At 39.6% G+C, this 17,838-nt stretch overlaps 1 pseudogene; it reads right to left on the bottom strand.

Moving 5' to 3' along the window:
- Window positions 1-11,718: 11,718 nt before the first annotated feature.
- Window positions 11,719-16,011, bottom strand: LOC148589739 (uncharacterized; annotated as a pseudogene).
- Window positions 16,012-17,838: the final 1,827 nt, after the last annotated feature.

Genomic DNA, 17,838 nt, shown 5'->3' with positions numbered 1-17,838 from the left:
TAAGTTTCCCAAGAGCCTATAAATAAACCTCTAAGCCTCACAATTTAGATATTCAATTTTGGAGAGAGGGAAAGTGATGCAGCGTGACTTAGTAGGCTGCAGCGAAGAACAACAATAAAGCATCGGGTAACTAATTCTAAATCTTGATTCTATCAATGATCTAAGAATTCTTCTAAAAACAATAGATTCTCTCTAAAGTTTAAAGGAAAAGGGGAATAAACTCAACTTTGAGTATTCTCATTAATCAAAATCAATAATAATCAACAACTGTTTTCTCTAGAGGCTATAAGCATATATTTATAGCCCACAACCCTAAACATAATAAAATATGACATAAATACCCCCAAAACCCTAAACCTAATAAAATAACGAAATATTGACTCCCAAAACCCTAATCCTACTAAAACAAGGAAATAAAGACGGTTTAACCTAATTTAAAACGCAGAATATAACATAAGCAGCTCCGAGTACGCTCGATTGCAGGTATAGTGCGATTGATCGCACAACCAGGGGCCTGGTGCGCAAGTGTCTGGAAGTGTGCTCGATCGAAGGTACACGTGCACTTGATCGCACTTCCAGGGGACCTGCGATCTGCATCATTCTCCCCTTATTGGAGAGAATTCGCACTCGAATTCAACCGGTTCTTTCCATGATCCTTTAGATGTCCAGTCAACTCATTCCACTTGCCCTTCTCAAGATCAAGAAAAGGCAACACCCCAAAATAAACGTGATGCTCCTCATCATCAAAATACTTTGATGGTTGTCATGAAAGCCCAACACACCACTTGGCAATACTTTAAATTTGCAGTTCTTCTCCCGTTCTTTCTCCCTTTCACGTGCCATGAAGATACTCAAGGACAGATCAACCGTGGTTTGCCTTGTGAACATATAATTCTCCTGATCCGCATAGAACTCATCACAATTGTTGTTAGGAGAATTTAAAATACTTTCAACACCAAGGAAATCAACATAATCAATCCCTTCATCATTATAATTAGGCACTTCACCTGAAAAGTCTTCACCAACCTCTTCATAATTGTCGATGTCACCAGTGGGCTCCTCCTCTTCCAATTGATCATCTTCTGGGTAGAGGCCGCCAAACATGGGAGAAAAACCATCTTCATGTCTGAACTCTTCATCAATGAATTCGGACTCCTAAAACTCTTAATCCACAGATTCTTTTTCCTCCTGCACAGGATATGGATTCGGTTTATGGATTTGTGGTTGGCAAGTAGGGGTCCAATTGGTCTGTCATGGACTCTTCGCCTCTCTCCATGTTTCCCTAAACACCTTTTTTTTGTAGGAATTTTCTATTTTCTTTGTCACAGCCATAGACCCTTGTCTCCAATTTTGTGACTTCTTGCCCATGGTATAACTATGGGGCAGTTAAGTGACCCGCATATATTTCAATAGTTTTTCCCAACTATTGATCTTCAATTTGCCTTCCCGCTTCCTAGTTTTCTTTAGTTGTTGCCACCACACACCAACTCTTCCCCGGAATGTATGTACCACCAAAGAGACTCGTTGTTCATTGGGCACCCCGTTGAATTCAAAAACCTCTTCAACAACCAACACCCAATCTAGAAATTTGTCGGGTTCTAGATCCTCGTCGAATTTCAAAATTTTGAGTTCGAATCTACTTACCTGCCGATTGGCATGAGCTTGCACAAGGTGCTGACGTCCGTGTGTTCGGCACTCCGCAAACGGCTTTCTAGATCCATTCCCATGTTGACCACACAAGTTGGATAATTGTGTAGTGAGGTCTTCAATTTGATCCCTTATAGCCCTGAATCGATCCTCCGTGTATTGCCAAGGTTCAGCGATAGATTTGCCTTCTTCCTTCGAGAATCGCGGTCTTGGTTTGCGACGACAATTGTTTGGCCCACCACTCATGTGCCTCAAACGAATCGCCAGTTGCTCCTTACATGCTATGTCCGTGCGCACGTACACCTCGTTCATGTCTGCAAAGTGGTTGCTCTTCCCCATTCATGGACAGTAACCTGGGCTTTGATACCAACTGATGCAGCTTGACTTAGTAGGCAGCAACGAAGAACAATAATAAAGCAGCAGATAACTAATTCTAGATCTTGAGTCTATCAATGATCTAAGAATTCTTCTAAAAAAATAGATGCTCTCTAAAGTTTAAAGGAAAATGAGAATAAACTCAACTCTGAGTATTCTCATTAATCAAAATCAATAATAATCAACAACTATTTTCTCTGGAGGCTATAAGCATATATTTATAGCCCACAACCCTAAACATAATAAAATATGACATAAATACCCCCAATACCCTAAACCTAATAAAATAACGAAATATTGACTCCCAAAACCCTAATCCTACTAAAACAGGGAAATAAAGATGGCTTAACGTAATTTAAAACGTAGAATATAACATAAGCAGCTCCGAGTGATCTCGATCACAGGTATAGTGCGATCGATCGCACAACCAGGGGCTTGGTGCGCAAGTGTCTAGAAGTGCGCTCGATCGTAGGTACACGTGCGCTCGATCGCACTTCTAGGGGACCTGCGATCTGCATCAGAAAGGAGGCTACTTCAAGAGCGTTTTTCCAGTTTCTTCTTTCCCTATTCTTTTTTAGTTTTACTCTAATTATGTGTAACTAAACTCTTTGTTAGGGCTAGATTGAAGCCCTAATTATGTCTTCTTTTCTTTTTCTTTTTTTAAGTTTAATACTAGTGTCTTTGTTTCAATCATATTGTGGTTTATTTTAATTGATTATGTCTATGTGATTGAATCCCTCATATTTTATGGTATGGATTTGTTAATTAAGTCAATTTAGATGACTGAATCTTGGGCTTAATAAAGTGACAAAAGAACCTCGTCATGGGTTCTTGGCTTGATCAACATGGGAACTAGGAGTAAATACCATGCCCTAGAACTCATGTGTTTGTCGATCTCCATAGAATTATGTTTCCCTAAAGAACAACTTAGTAGATACCATGCTAAATCTTTAAGGGAAGAAACGAATTAGAGTAGATATTGTTGTTACCGTGCACAATAATTGATGAACAATATAGAATCGAAAAGAGAGAGCTTAAGAGAGAGAGAGTCAACACACAGATTTACGTGGTTCGGCAATTTACCTACGTCCACAGAGAGGTGGCTGTATTTTTACTTTTAATGATTCAGGGTTACATCATACATATATATAGAAAAACCCTAAACCCTACTTGTACGGACTTGTGTTACGTGCTAAAATATTCATATTTTCAGCCCTTAACATGCATGTTTTAATCCCTTGGTTTAAGTTAATTAGGTCATTTTAATTCCTTTTTGTGTTTTCCATACTTTTGTAGGCTTTTGGAAGAAAATAAAGTAAATCTGGAAGATTTGGGCTAAAAGAGAGAAGATGGCAAAAAGGGGAGCCCCTGACACTGCAATCGATCACAGGATACCTGCGATCGAGCGCAGTACCAGAGAAGACACTGCATGAAGCAGGCCATGTGCGATCGAGAGCATAACAAAGGAGGATTGATCGCAGACCTGCAATCGAGCGTACACGGGCTGCGATCGATCGTACCCGTGCGCAGGAGACACCTCAAAGCTGCGGCCATGATGCTAATATTTCTATATTAGGGTTTTCCAACTCCCAATTGTAATAGGTTTTGAAACCCTACGAAATTCCTAGGTTTACTAGTTTGTCAAGACTTCTAAAGCCTATAAATAGACCCTTAAGCCTCTAGAGTTGGGATGCTTTGTAAGGAGAAGAATAGAAGCTCTTCAAGTTCAAGTCTCGGGTTTATTCTTTTCCTTTCTTTTCTTTTATTTTATGAAGATGTTTAACATCAACTCTATGTGTAACTAATTTAATTATTAGGGCTAGATTGAAGCCCTAGTTATGTTTTGTTAATATTCAATATTGGCGCCTTTGTGATGATCATGTTATGATATCTAACTTGATTAATACCTAGTTTCATGAATTCCTCATATGTGTGTTCCTGATCAATATGTGCATGTGGTATGGACTAGTTGGTTAAATCAATTTGGATGACCGAGTCCTGGGTTTAGCAGAAGTAACAAAAGATATCCACACTAGATTCTTGGGTTAATCAACATAGGGAATCGGGAGTATACATCCATGCCCTAGGCCTTATGTGTTTGTCGATTTTCATAGAACATATGCTTTTCTAAAGAACAACTTAGTCTATACCATGCTAAATCCTTTAGGAAAGAAAAGAGTTAGAGTATACACCCATGCCTAACTCGTTGCTTAGGAAAATCTATAGCTTAAGGAGTATACACCCATGCCCTTAGGTTGACAAACATTAGATAGACATAACTTGATCAAGACATTAGCATATTGATATATTAGCTTAATATAATTAGTGGTGGATATCAAAGCCCTACCTTTTTATCATTATCAATTTAAATCCAATCTTTGTTTTATTTTACTTTGGGAATTTAATTTAGACAAGATTCAGCAGTCCTCGTGGGAATGACCCCGTATTTGCACACTATACTACTATGTTGACCTCGTGCACTTGCGGGTAAAATATCCAGTTATTTGTCTATTAATTTAGGTGGGTAATTGTTGAACAACAAGTTTTTGGCACCTTTGTCGGGGACTGCGGTGAAATTTGTTTAGATTTATTTTCCTTTAGTTGTGTTATTTTAATTTTCAATTTTAAATTTAGTTGTTATCAAAAATCAAAAAGATTTTTCGTTTTCCTTAACTTTTCTGTTTTCTTTTTCAGGTCATGGATTAGCATTCTGTGCTTGCAATCGAGCGCAGTTCCAGGGAGCATCCGGACCAGCAGCACTGAAGCTACCTGACTGAAGAAGCAATTCAATTGATGCAAGGTCGTCAATCTCAAGATTCAACTGTTATTCCACTCGATCCTGAAATTGAGCGGACAATTCGACAACGACCTAGAGACAAAGAAGAAGTGGAAGAAATTGAGATGGAAGATTTGCAAGAAAATCCAATTGGGCCAAGACCATTAGAGGCAAATCCACCACGGGTGAGGAGACTGATGAAGCACACAATCGTTCCAGCAAACCTCCATCAACCTTCATTCATAGCATATCAACTGGAGGTGGGAGGCAGCTATTATATTTCTCCTAAAATCCTTAATGCATTGACTCACTTCAGAGGCACAGCTATTGAGGATCCCAACTTGCATCTTAAAGGAATTCTTTGATTTATGCAAGTTGCAGTATGTCCAAGGCCTAACTCTAGAGAGACTCAGGTTAGTCCTCTTCCCTTTCTCTTTGAAAGATAATGCTAAACTTTGGTATAATTCTTTGCCTGCAAATTCTATCCATACTTGGGAAGAATTAGCCACAAAGTTTCTGAAGAAGTTTTTCCCAGCTCAAAAGACAAGACAACTTAAAACGGAACTTCAAATGTTTCAACAACTAGATGGAGATCTGTTCTTCGAAGCATGGGATCACTTCAACTCATTGCTTCTAAAGTGCCCACATCACAACATCCCTCAAGATGATCAGGTACAAATTTTCTATGAAGGTTTAGATGATACTGACAAAGGGATGGTTGATTCAGCTTGCGGAGGAACACTAATGGAGAAAAGTAGTGAGGAAGCAATGAAGCTGTTTGGAACATTAACTGAGCATTCCCAGCAATTCTACTCTAGAGTAAGGAGAGAAGTCAAAAGCAAGGGCATTTATGAAGTAAACCTCAATGGGGAATCTCCCAATTAGATGGCCGCTGTGGAAAAGAAGTTGGACATGATTGTCAAGGCCATGACTGCTCAGAAAATCTCACCTCTTCAACAGGACACACCAATTTAGGTATGTGCTATTTGTTCCCATCCAGATCACACTACTGAGACGTGTCCCTTATCTTCATTTGCAGAGCAAGAAGAGGTGAATTATGTGGGACAAAACAATTACCCCCACAAGAACAATCCATACTCCAACACTTACAATTCAGGATGATGCAATCATCCAAATTTCTCTTGAAATAATACTCAAGGACAGCAGAAGGGGCCCCAACAAGGAAGCCAACCAACTCAAGAGTCAAAGTTGAACCAATTGGAGAATCAAGGACTAGCATTCTGTGATTGGGCTCAGTTCTTCAAGCGGGTTGGTCATCACTTTATCAAATTGCTGGCATTTTTCATAGTGTTTGACCATTTCATGGGAGTCTCTGCTCATCCCTGGCGAATAATACCCTACTCTGACAGCTTTGTGGGCTAACATCCTTCCTCCCGAGTGGCTTCCGTATACACCTTCATGAATTTCTCTAAGTATTTAGTCGGCCTCTTCCTTCAACACACATTTGAGTAGAGGAAGTGTATATCCTCTTCTGTATAAAACTCCTTCGATAAGGGTATAATGGGTGGCTTGGATACGGATCTTCCGTGCTAACTTGTTATCGGATGGTAGTTTGCCATCCTTCAAGAATTGCAATATGTCGTGACCCCATTTTGGGCATCCCTGCTCTTCCTCAATGCAAGCCACTTCATCTGCTTGGACAATTGAAGACTCGGCCAACTTTTGGACCGAGCGGTTGATTGATTTAATTTCTTCCTTAGTGGCAGAGCTAATGCATGCCAAGGCATCAACCTATGAATTTTGTTCTCTAGGCACCCTCGTGAAGGCTATTTTGTCAAAGAATATCATAATTTCCTTTACCTTTGCTAGATAACTCTTTATTTTATCTTCTCGAGCCTCGTATTCCCCCTTGACATGTCCGATTACCACCTGAGAGTCGCTTCTGACTTCTAGATTTTTTACTCCCATTTCTCGGGCCACGTTCATCCTGGCGATTATGGCATCGTACTCAGCTTCATTGTTAGAGGTGGTGAACTCCATCTATATGGCTGCTTCGCATTCTTCTCCGTTTGGTCCCTTAAGGACAACTCCAACTCCGCTATACTTTTGAGTGGATGACCCACTACGCATGCCACCCATGTTTCTTCTGGGAGTGCTTCCTCTTTTTCGAGGAAGTTGCAGAACATGACCAAGAAGTCGGCTAGAGCTTGCCCCTACAAAGATGTTCTCGAGAGAAATTCGATGTCGAACTCCCCGAGTTCTATAGCCCAGTTTATGTTGTGCAAAAATATACCTAAATTAATAGGTAAATAATTGTACATTTTACCTGCAAGTGCACAAGGTCAACATGGTAGTCTAGGGTGCAAGTATAGGATCATTCCCACGAGGATTGCTGAATTTATGTTTAAAAATAGATTCCTTAAGCAAAAGCAAGTTAAAGATTGATTGTTGATGTGATGATAACAAACGGTAGGGCTTTGATATCCACCACTAATTATGTTAAACTAGTATATCAATATGCCAATGCTTTGATCAAGTTATGCATATTTAATGTTTGCCAACCTAAGGGTTAAACTCTAACTCCTTAAGCTATTGATTTCCCTAAGCAACGAGTTAGGCATGGGTGTATACTCTAACTCTTTTCTTTCCTAAAGGATTTAGCATGGTATATACTAAGTTGTTCTTTAGAAAAGCATATGTTCTATGGAAATCGACAAACACATAGGGCCTAGGGCATGGGTGTATACTCCCGGTTCCCCATGTTGATTAACCCAAGAATCGCGGTGTGGATTCTTTTGTTACTTAAGTTAAACCCAGGACTCGGCCATCCAAATTGATCTAACTAACAAGTCCATACCACCTGCACATGTTGATCAGGCATACACATATGAGGAATTCATGCAAGCAGGTATTAATCAAGTTAAATAGCACAACATGATCATCACAAGGCGCCAATATTGAAATATTAATTTAACATAACTAGGGCTTCAATCTAGCCCTACTAAATAAATTAGCTACACATAGAGTTGATGTTAAACATCTTCATAAAAGAAAAGAAAAGAAAAGAAAGAATAAACCCGAGACTTGACTTGAGAGCTCCTATCCTTCTCCCTTCTCCAAGCCTACCTATTCTAAAGGCTTAGGAGTCTATTTATAGGCTTTAGAAGTCCTTGGAAAAGTAGTAAACCCTAGGGTTTTCACAGGGTTTCAGTCCTATTACAATTTGGAGTTTGAAAAACCCTAATATGGAAATAGGGACATTGTAGCCGCTATTTGGAATGCCTCCTGCGCACGGGTGCGCTCGATCGCAGCCCGTGTGCACTCGATCGCATGTCTGCGATCGATCCTTCTTTTGCCTGTGCTTGATCGCTCCTGGCCTGGCTCATGCAGCATCTTCTCTGGTATTGCGCTCGATCGCAGGTACCCTGCGATTGATCGCAGTACCAAGGAGCTCCAATTTTCCCATATTCTCTTTTTGAGCCTAAATCATCTAGTTTTACTTTACTTTCTTCCAAAAGCCTGTAAAAACATCAAAAACACAAAAAGGAATTAAAATGGCCTAATTAATTACAACCAAAGGATTAAAACATGTAAGATAAGGGCTGAAAATATGAATATTTTAGCGCTTATCACACCCCTAAACTTACATATTGCTAGTCCCTTAGCAATACAAAACAAAAAACAGGAATGCAAAAACAGAAAACAAAAGATAAATCCATCTTTCGTGGGACGTACGATTGCATTTAGCATATGCAACAAGCCTTTTAAACCACTAGGAATTCCCTAGTGGACGAGTGAAGTCTTGTGAGGGTTTTCCAGAAATGTTACCCACAAACATCATGCACAGTTCATGTCATCCCAAAAATTAAAGTATCACTTCAAGATCATGATCTTTATTCATTAGCAAGCTTAAAAAGATGAACACCATCTTCACAATGAATTGTAATCTCAAAGTGCAATTACTTACAAAGGACATGCTAAAATATCACAAGTTTGAAAACAATGTAAAGTGAATTAGCACAAAATTATGAGGCTTCCAAATCTTTCCAATATGTAAATGTCTCCAAATCTCAAAATTCACTGAAATTCCTATTAGAATGACACAAGGCATATTTCTTCTTCTTCTTCTTCTTTTTTTTTTTTTTTTTTTCTTTTTTGGTCAGGTTGTGCAATGTTGGTTCTCTTAAGCTTTCTAATTGACCATTGTAGCGAGTGTTGAGTCAATGGCTCCCAAACCAGGTGGTTTGAGGGCATTAGGTGTAGAGACACCCCTGAGGACCTACTAACTCGAGTCAAAAAGGCTACAAAACCAACGAACCATGACAATGATCAAATCCAAATTTTTCACCTTTTGATGTGAACACTCAGTGCTTTGAAACAAGAGGTCCAGTTACTCAGTGAAAAGCCATCAATGATCATTTATTTCACTTTTATATATATATATATATGCCAAGTGTCATCTAATAAGTCATCCAATTTCATCCAAGATGCAAAAACACACACATTAGACCTCATGTCATTCCTCACAAATTATGTGCTAATGTGCTTGTGTGATCAGATCAAACATGTGATTTTTCAACTGGCCTAAGCAAGTAACCAAACTAATAGATTCACTCATCAGATCATGTGTTCAAAATTTTAAGCTCACTGATGAATTCAAGCCACAATTCTTTCTAGATCAACCTAAAATTTTTGAGCAACAAGAACATGCATAACTTTTTTTTTATTATTTTCAAGAGACAAACAACACACAAAACAAACAACATGAAATTGGGACAAAGTGTGTGTGAACATGTGTGCCCATACCCCCAAACTTAAATGACACATTGTCCCCAATGTGTCTAAATTAAGGAAAGAGTGTACCCGAGAGATGGTCGACCATGTCTTGGAAAGCATGACTCACAGCACACCCCCAAACTTGAATTGAAGCACACTTGTCCCTGCAAAATAATAAAACACACAAACAAGTAAAAAGAAACAACACTAAAACGAAGTAAAAATGAAAACAAAAATAACTAGGAGATGCTGCCAAGTGCGCTCGATCGCACATGTTGTGCGATCAATCGCAGTAACAGAATTGAAAAACATGACACAAGACTTGGAACACTAATACACCAAAGTAAAATAAAACACAAAATAAAATAAACATCATAATAAAAAGGATATGCTATGGGGTGCTGATGTACAAATTTAATTGTACTCGCAAGCGCACGAGTCGTGCGCAGTACAGCGTGTGCAAGTGCGAGGTCGATCCACAGGGATTTGTGTTGGGTAAACCAATTTCTATTTAAACCAATTATATTTTATCCTAGTTCCGAATTTCGTGATTTTTGTTGTGCAAAAATAAAATATAAACTAAAGAAAATGATGGAATAAAATGGTAAAAAACACTAAGGTTTTAGAATTCACTTCGCCAAATCTTAACTCTGTATCCTCGTATTTGTTCCTACAATCGACAAACTATTGTGCTCAAACTGTTGTTTGATTTTTTTTTTACAAATATCAAGTTTAAATCATTCAATGAATCCACTCATTTTTACAAATCACAACAATTATCCGATTTGAAATTAAATCATCCTATGTATCCATTTGGTTAACGAATCACAACGGATATCCAATTTCAATCGAATGAATTGATGTATCCGAAGGATGAAACACATAAAATATCCAACTCCAACACATGACAGTTCATCACATTCAATTAAAAGATATAAATCAACCAATTGAATGAAAATCCACAACATCCTTATTCAAAGTCAAAATTGTATAAACTAAATACGAGAATACATGAGTTTGTCAATGACGAAGCTTCATCTTCAACCTTAGTTGAAAGATTTAGCCTCTCATGATAACAATAACAAACAAAAATTGAATTGTCATCATTAGAGAAATAAAACTTACAATGGAAAACAAAGCAAAAGCTTCCCCACGGCAATACGTTGTAATTCAGCTTAAAACGGTGTCTCCCAATTCCCGTTACAAGAGAAAAAGTTGTATATAAATAATAAAAAACTAGGGTTCAGCGCTGCCAGGTCAGCGTGAGTGGGCTCGATCGCACCCAAGGTGTGCTCGAGTGCACTTGGTTTTCTTTCAAGGCTCCTGCGCTGCTGCACTTAAACGATGCGTGATAGGGCTGACGTGGTCGTGCGCTCGAGCGCAGGTGCGCTTGATCGTCGCTCTGTGCGCTCGATCGCACTTCCAGGGATCTTCAATTATTTTGCTTATTTCGACCCTCAAACCGCAGTTTTCTCTTAATGACCTGCAACACATCAAAACACCAAAACTAACAAAAAAAAAAATCAGAAAATACTAAAGCTAAAGGCTTAGCAAATGCAAATTAAGGGGTCCAAATATGCAATATTTGGCACTCATCAGGTGCCTCCCATGAGCGCTAAGTTTTATGTCTTCAGCCAGACTGTGGTCCTCTCTCAGTGTTGCCCAGAAGTAGATGCTCCATTTTGGATGGAGTGGAGTGCCAAATCTTCATCTCTTGGTACTAAATTTACTTCAAGATATGGCTTGACTCTGTGTCCATTGACCTTGAATGATCGGTCGGTTTGGGGGTCGTGAATTTCCAAGGCTCCATGAGGGAATACTTGGGTAACAATGCAGGGCCCAGACCATCTTGATTTAAGCTTTCCAGGGAAGAGTTTCAATCTTGAATTATAGATCAAAACCTTCTGTCCTACTTGAAACTCCTTCCTGATCAGTTGTTTGTCATGGTATGCTTTGGTTCTGTCCTTGTAGAGTTTGGCATTCTCATATGCATCACACCTTAATTCCTCCAGTTCATTTAGTTGGAGCTTCCTTATGTCGCCAGCTTGCTTCATATTGAAGTTAAACTTCTTGATGGCCCAATATGCTTTGTGTTCCAATTCCACTGGTAGATGGCATGCTTTCCCAAAAAGCAATCAATATGGAGACATACCGATAGGTGTCTTGTAAGCAGTCCTGTAAGCCTATAGTGCATTGTTCAAGCGCAGTGACCAATCCTTCCAATTTGGGTTTATTGTCCTTTCAAGGATGCCTTTGATTTCTCTGTTGCTAATCTCCACTTGGCCACTGGTTTGAGGATGATATGGAATGCCAACCTTATGAGTGATGCCGTATTTCTTCATCACAGAAGTAAAAGCATAGTTGTTAAAGTGGCTTCCCCAATCACTAATGATTGCCCTGGGTGTTCCAAATCTAGCAAAAATGTTTTCCTACAAAAACTTCACAACCACTTTGTGATCATTAGTCCTTGAGGGGACAGCCTCGACCCATTTAGACAAATAATCCCCACCCACAAGAATATATGAATAGCCAAATGAATGAGGAAATGGTCCCATGAAGTCAATACCCCACACATCGAAGAGTTTTACAACCTGAATATTTTGTAATGGCAGTTTGATTTCTAGAAGAGATGTTACCTGTCCTTTGACATTTATCACAAGAGCTGCAAAACAAGAAAGCGTCTTTAAACATATTGGGCCAATAAAAACCAGATTGTAATACCTTAAGCGCTGTTCTTTTTGCCCCAAAGTGTCCACCACAACAAACTGGTGACAGTGCTGCAAAATACTCAAGTGCTCGTCTTCTGGGACACATCTTCTAATGATTTGATCATGGCAGAATTTGAATAAATAGGGGTCGTCCCAATGGTATTGTCGAGATGTAGATATTAATCTCTTCCTTTCTTGGCTAGACATATCTGGGGGAAAGACCTTGGCAGTGATGTAATTCACTATATCTACATACCATGGGAGTTGGATATCAACTACGAACAACTGCTCATCTAGAAAATTTTCATTTAGTGGGAGCTCATCTCCTTCCTCCTCATGGAGTAATCTGGATAAGTGATCTGCTACCACATTTTCACTACCCCTCTTGTCTCTAATCTCAAGGTTAAATTCTTGTAGTAGTAATACCCATCTGATCAGTCTTGGTTTGGCATCTTTCTTGGTAAACAAATATCTCAACGCAGCATGATCAGTGAATACAATAACCTTAGAACCAATTAGGTATGACCTGAACTTCTCCAAAGCAAATATGACAGCTAATAATTCTTTCTCATTAGTAGAATAATTCAGCTGGGCATCATTTAATGTTCTAGAGGCATAATAAATGGCATGAGGTACCTTATTGATCCTTTGACCCAAAATGGCTCCTACGGCAAAGTCACTGGCATCACACATGAGCTCAAAGGGTAAGCTCCAATCAGGTGCTCGCATAATTGGTGCAGAAGTGAGCAGCATTTTTAGTGTGTTGAAGGCCGTCATGCATTCTTTGGTCCAGTCAAACTTGGCTTCCTTCCCAAGCAATGCATAGAGGGGTCTAGAGATCTTGGAGAAATCCTTCATAAACCTTCTATAGAACCCGGCATGTCCGAGAAAACTCCTTACCCCCTTGACTGTCAGAGGTGGGGGAAGTTTGGAGATGATTTCTATCTTGGCCTTATCCACTTTTATGCCCTTGCTTGAAATAGCATGACCCAATACATTGCCTTGTTGAACCATGAAGTGGCATTTTTCCCAATTGAGCACTAGGTTGCATTCTTCACACCGCTTGAGAACGTTTTTCAAATGGTGTAGACATTCGTCAAAACTAGACCCAAAAACACTAAAGTCATCCATAAAGACCTCAATGATTTTCTCTACCATGTCTGAAAAAATACTCATCATGCATCTCTGGAATGTAGCTGGGGCATTGCATAAACCAAATGGCATCCTTCTGTAGGCGAATGTGCCAAAAGGACATGTGAAGGTGGTCTTCTCCTGATCCTCTGGTGCTATTGCAATCTGATTATAACCACTATATCCATCCAAAAAACAGTAGTGGCTATGGCCAGCTAATCTCTCTAACATTTGGTCAATGAACGGTAATGGAAAGTGGTCTTTTCTTGTTACCTTGTTCAGTCTTCTGTAATCGATGCATACCCTCCACCCAGTGGTTACTCTTGTGGGTATCAGTTCATCATCTTCATTCTTCACCACTGTGATCCCACTTTTTTTTGGCACTACTTGAACTGGGCTGACCCATTTGCTGTATGAGATGGGATAGATGATGCCCACATCTAGTAGTTTTAATACCTCTGCCTTGACTACCTCTTTCATGTGTGGGTTGAGTCTTCTTTGTGCATCCCTGGTTGGCTTTGCTTTGTCTTCAAGGAAGATTTGATGCATGCACTTAGCTGGACTTATTCCTTTGATGTCAGCAATGGTCCATCCCAAGGCGGTTTAATGTTCTCTCAGAATTCTCAACAGCTTTTCTTCTTCCCCACAACTCAGATTTGCAGCAATGATGACTGGTAGTGTCTTGTTTTCTCCCAAGTATACATATTTTAAGTTCTCCGGTAATTGCTTCAAATTCAGCCTGGGTACCTGTACAATAGAGGGAACAAGAGAGGTGTTAGTGGGCCCAAGAATTTCAAAGGGATGAGTATACTTGCCTGAGTATTTAGGAGAGGCCTCAAGGTGATGCACTATTTCCATAACATCACTAGTGATCTCTTCCAGTTCCGACTTAATATCCTGCCTTTTCAGACTCTGGGAGAGGGTAGCCTCCAATGGATCTTTATGATGGTCCTGCAAAACTGTCTCACTAACATTTTGGATCACACAAACATCAAAACATTCCAAATCTTCTTGAGGTACTTTCAATGCATCGAATATTTTGAATTCTATTGTCTCACCATTTACCTTCATACTCACAATACCTTTTTTCACCCCTATTGTAGTATCGGCAGTTCTCATAAAGGGTCTTCCAAAGATAATAGGTAACGGTGATGGCATAGGGGATTCTTCCACATCTAATAGAATAAAATCAGCATGTAAAATAAATGTTCCTACCTTTACCAACACATCCTTCAGTATACCTCTTGGTCGTTTGATGCTTCTGTCTACCAATTGCAAGGTGATAGAGGTTGGTTGAAGCTCCCCCAATCCCAGCTTTTCATATACAATGTAAGGCAGCAAATTCACCCCTACTCCTAGATCTAGTAGCACATTTTCAAAGGAATGGTCTCCTATCCTACAGGGAATGGTAAAGCTACCTGGATTTGTTAGCTTTGGTGGTAATTTCCTTAACAAGACTGCACTTACCTCTCCTGTTAAGGCCACTGTCTCATACTCCTTAAACTTCCTTTTGTTAGTGCAACAGTCCTTTAAAAATTTGGCATCTGAAGGAATTTGTTTAATTGAATCTAATAAAGGAATGTTGATTTCTACTTTCCTCAAAGTTTCAAAAGATATCCCTGAGTTGCTCTTCTTTCTTTGGTTTGACTAGCCTTTGAGGAAAGGGTGGTGCATTTACCTTCTCCATTTTGTTTACCATGGAAGTTGATGGTCCTTCTGGAGTTTCTTGAGGTGGCTCTTCTATTCCAATGACCTTGCCATTTCTGAGAACTGTGACTGCTTCCAGCTACTGATGACCCCTTGGATTGGGAATTTCTCCCTGCTTTCTTTCACTCAGCTCCTTTGCCAATTGCCCCATTTGCACTTCTAGTCTTTGAATGGCTTCATCGGTCCTTGTATTGAATTGTTTTTGATCAGCCGTTGATTGCTGTTATGAAGTCACAAATTGTCGTAAAAGACTCTTCAGGTCCTCCTCTTCTGGGTCTTGGGTTGGTTGAACTTTTTGTTGGGAGTTGCTTTGCTGTCCTTGAGGATTCCGAATGTTCCTACTGGCACTCCATGAGGAATTGGGGTGGTTGTGCCACCCTGAATTATAAGTGTTGGAATAAGGATTGTTCTTGGGAGGATAAGTGTGCTGTCCCACATAATTGGCTTGCTCCTGATCTGCAGATAAATACAAAGGGCAAGTCTCAATAGTGTGATCTAAATGAGAACATATGGAACATACTGGGGTTGGGTGGCTGGCTGAATAGGAGAGATGTTCTAAGTGGTCATGGAGTTTACAAGCATATTTAATGTCTTCTGCAAGGCAGCTATCTGATTTTGCACTTCACTGTTTTCTTCATACCTGCCTTTACTCCTTACACCTTGTCTTCCTTTGGATGGGAATTGTTGGGTGTATTCACTCAACATCTCAAAAAGCTTTATGGCTTCCTCACTACTCTTTTCCATCAGCACACCTCCATAAGTGGTATCAACAACACCCTTGTTACAATCATCTAACCCTTCAAAAAAGATTTGTACCTGGTCATCTTGAGATATGTTGTGATTTGGACACTTAAGGAGCATCGTATTGAAGTAATCCCATGCTTCAAAGAAAAGGTCTCCATCTCTTTGTTGGAACGATTGCAGCTCCATTCTAAGTTGCCTTGTCCTTTGAGCTGGGAAAAACTTCTTCAGGAACTTGGTGGTCAATTCTTCCCAAGTATGAATGGACTCTGCAGGCAAGGAATTGTACCACAGTTTAGCATTATCTTTCAAGGAAAAAGGAAAGAGAACTAACCTGAGTCTCTCTTGAGTTAGGCCTTGAACATTCTGCAACTTGCATAAGTCAAAGAATTCTTTAAGATGCAAGTTGGGATCCTCAGTAGTTGTGCCTCTGAAGTGAGTCAATGCATTGAGAATTTGGGGAGAGATATAATAATTGCCATCCACCTCTGATTGATATGCTACGCATGAGGGTTGATGGAGGTTTGTTGGCACGTATGCTTGCTTCATAGGTCTCCTCACTCGTGGTGGATTTTCTTCTAAGGGTCTTGGCCCAATTGGATTTTCTGGCACGTCTTGCATTTCAACTTCTTCTTCTCCTTCTTTGTCTCTAGGTCGTTGTCGAATTGTCCGCTCAATTTCAGGATCGAGGGGAAAAACGGTTGAGGCTTGAGATCGACGACCTTGCATGAACTTGGCAGCTTCAGCACTGCCTGGTCTGGATGCTCTTGGGAACTGCGCTGGATCACAGGTTGGTGCGTTCGATCGCAGTGCGCTCGATCGCACTTGGCTGACGATTGATCTCAATCACAGAATGCCAATTCGTAACCTGCAACAGAAAACAAAAAAAATTAAGGAAAACAAGAAATTCTTTTTTTTTTTTGCAAATACTAAATTAAAAATTAAAAATTAAAATAACAAAACCAAAGGAAGATAAATTTAAACAAAATTCGCCGCAATCCCCGGCAACGGCGCCAAAAACTTGTTGTGCAAAAATATACCTAAATTAATAGGTAAGTAATGGTACGTTTTACCTGCAAGTGCACAAGGTCAACATGGTAGTATAGGGTGCAAGTACAGGATCATTCCCACGAGGATTGCTGAATTTATGTTTAAAAATAGATTCCTTAAGCAAAAGCAAGTTAAAGATTGATTGTTGATGTGATGATAACAAAGGGTAGGGCTTTGATATCCACCATTAATTATGTTAAACTAGTATATCAATATACCAATGCTTTGATCAAGTTATGCATATTTAATGTTTGCCATCCTAAGGGTTAAACTCTAACTCCTTAAGCTATTGATTTCCCTAAGCAACGAGTTAGGCATGGGTGTATACTCTAACTCTTTTCTTTCCTAAAGAATTTAGCATGGTATATACTAAGTTGTTCTTTAAAAAAGCATATGTTCTATTGAAATCGACAAACACACAGGGCCTAGGGCATGGGTGTATACTCCTGGTTCCCCATGTTGATTAACCCAAGAATCGCGGTGTGGATTCTTTTGTTACTTAAGTTAAACCCAGGACTCGGCCATCCAAATTGATCTAACTAACAAGTCCATACCACATGCACATTTTTACTTCACTTTCTTCCAAAAGCCTGTAAAAACATCAAAAACACAAAAATGAATTAAAATGGCCTAATTAATTACAACCAAAGGATTAAAACATGTAAGATAAGGGCTAAAAATATGAATATTTTAGCGCTTATCAATTTACCAATCGTCCTAATAAGTCTAGCTTTTGCAGGATCTTCCGTAATGGGTATTCGGTCAAAACTTTGATGACGTGTGGCTAGAAGTAAGGTCTTAATCTTCGGGCCGATGTGACCAAGGCAAAGGCTAGTTTTTCAATCTGAGAATACCATTCTTCTGCTCCGTGCAGAGCCTTGCTGGTGAAGTAAACGGGTCTTTATACTCCTTGCTCCTCCCAGATCAGAGCTGAGCTTATGGCTGGTGGCGACACAGCCAAATACA

Source organism: Corylus avellana, chromosome 1 (genome assembly GCF_965113065.1).
Source record: "Corylus avellana chromosome 1, dhCorAvel1.hap1.2, whole genome shotgun sequence".
In the NCBI taxonomy this organism is placed as follows: Eukaryota; Viridiplantae; Streptophyta; class Magnoliopsida; order Fagales; family Betulaceae; genus Corylus; species Corylus avellana.
This window is presented reverse-complemented; position numbering and strand designations above follow the sequence as displayed.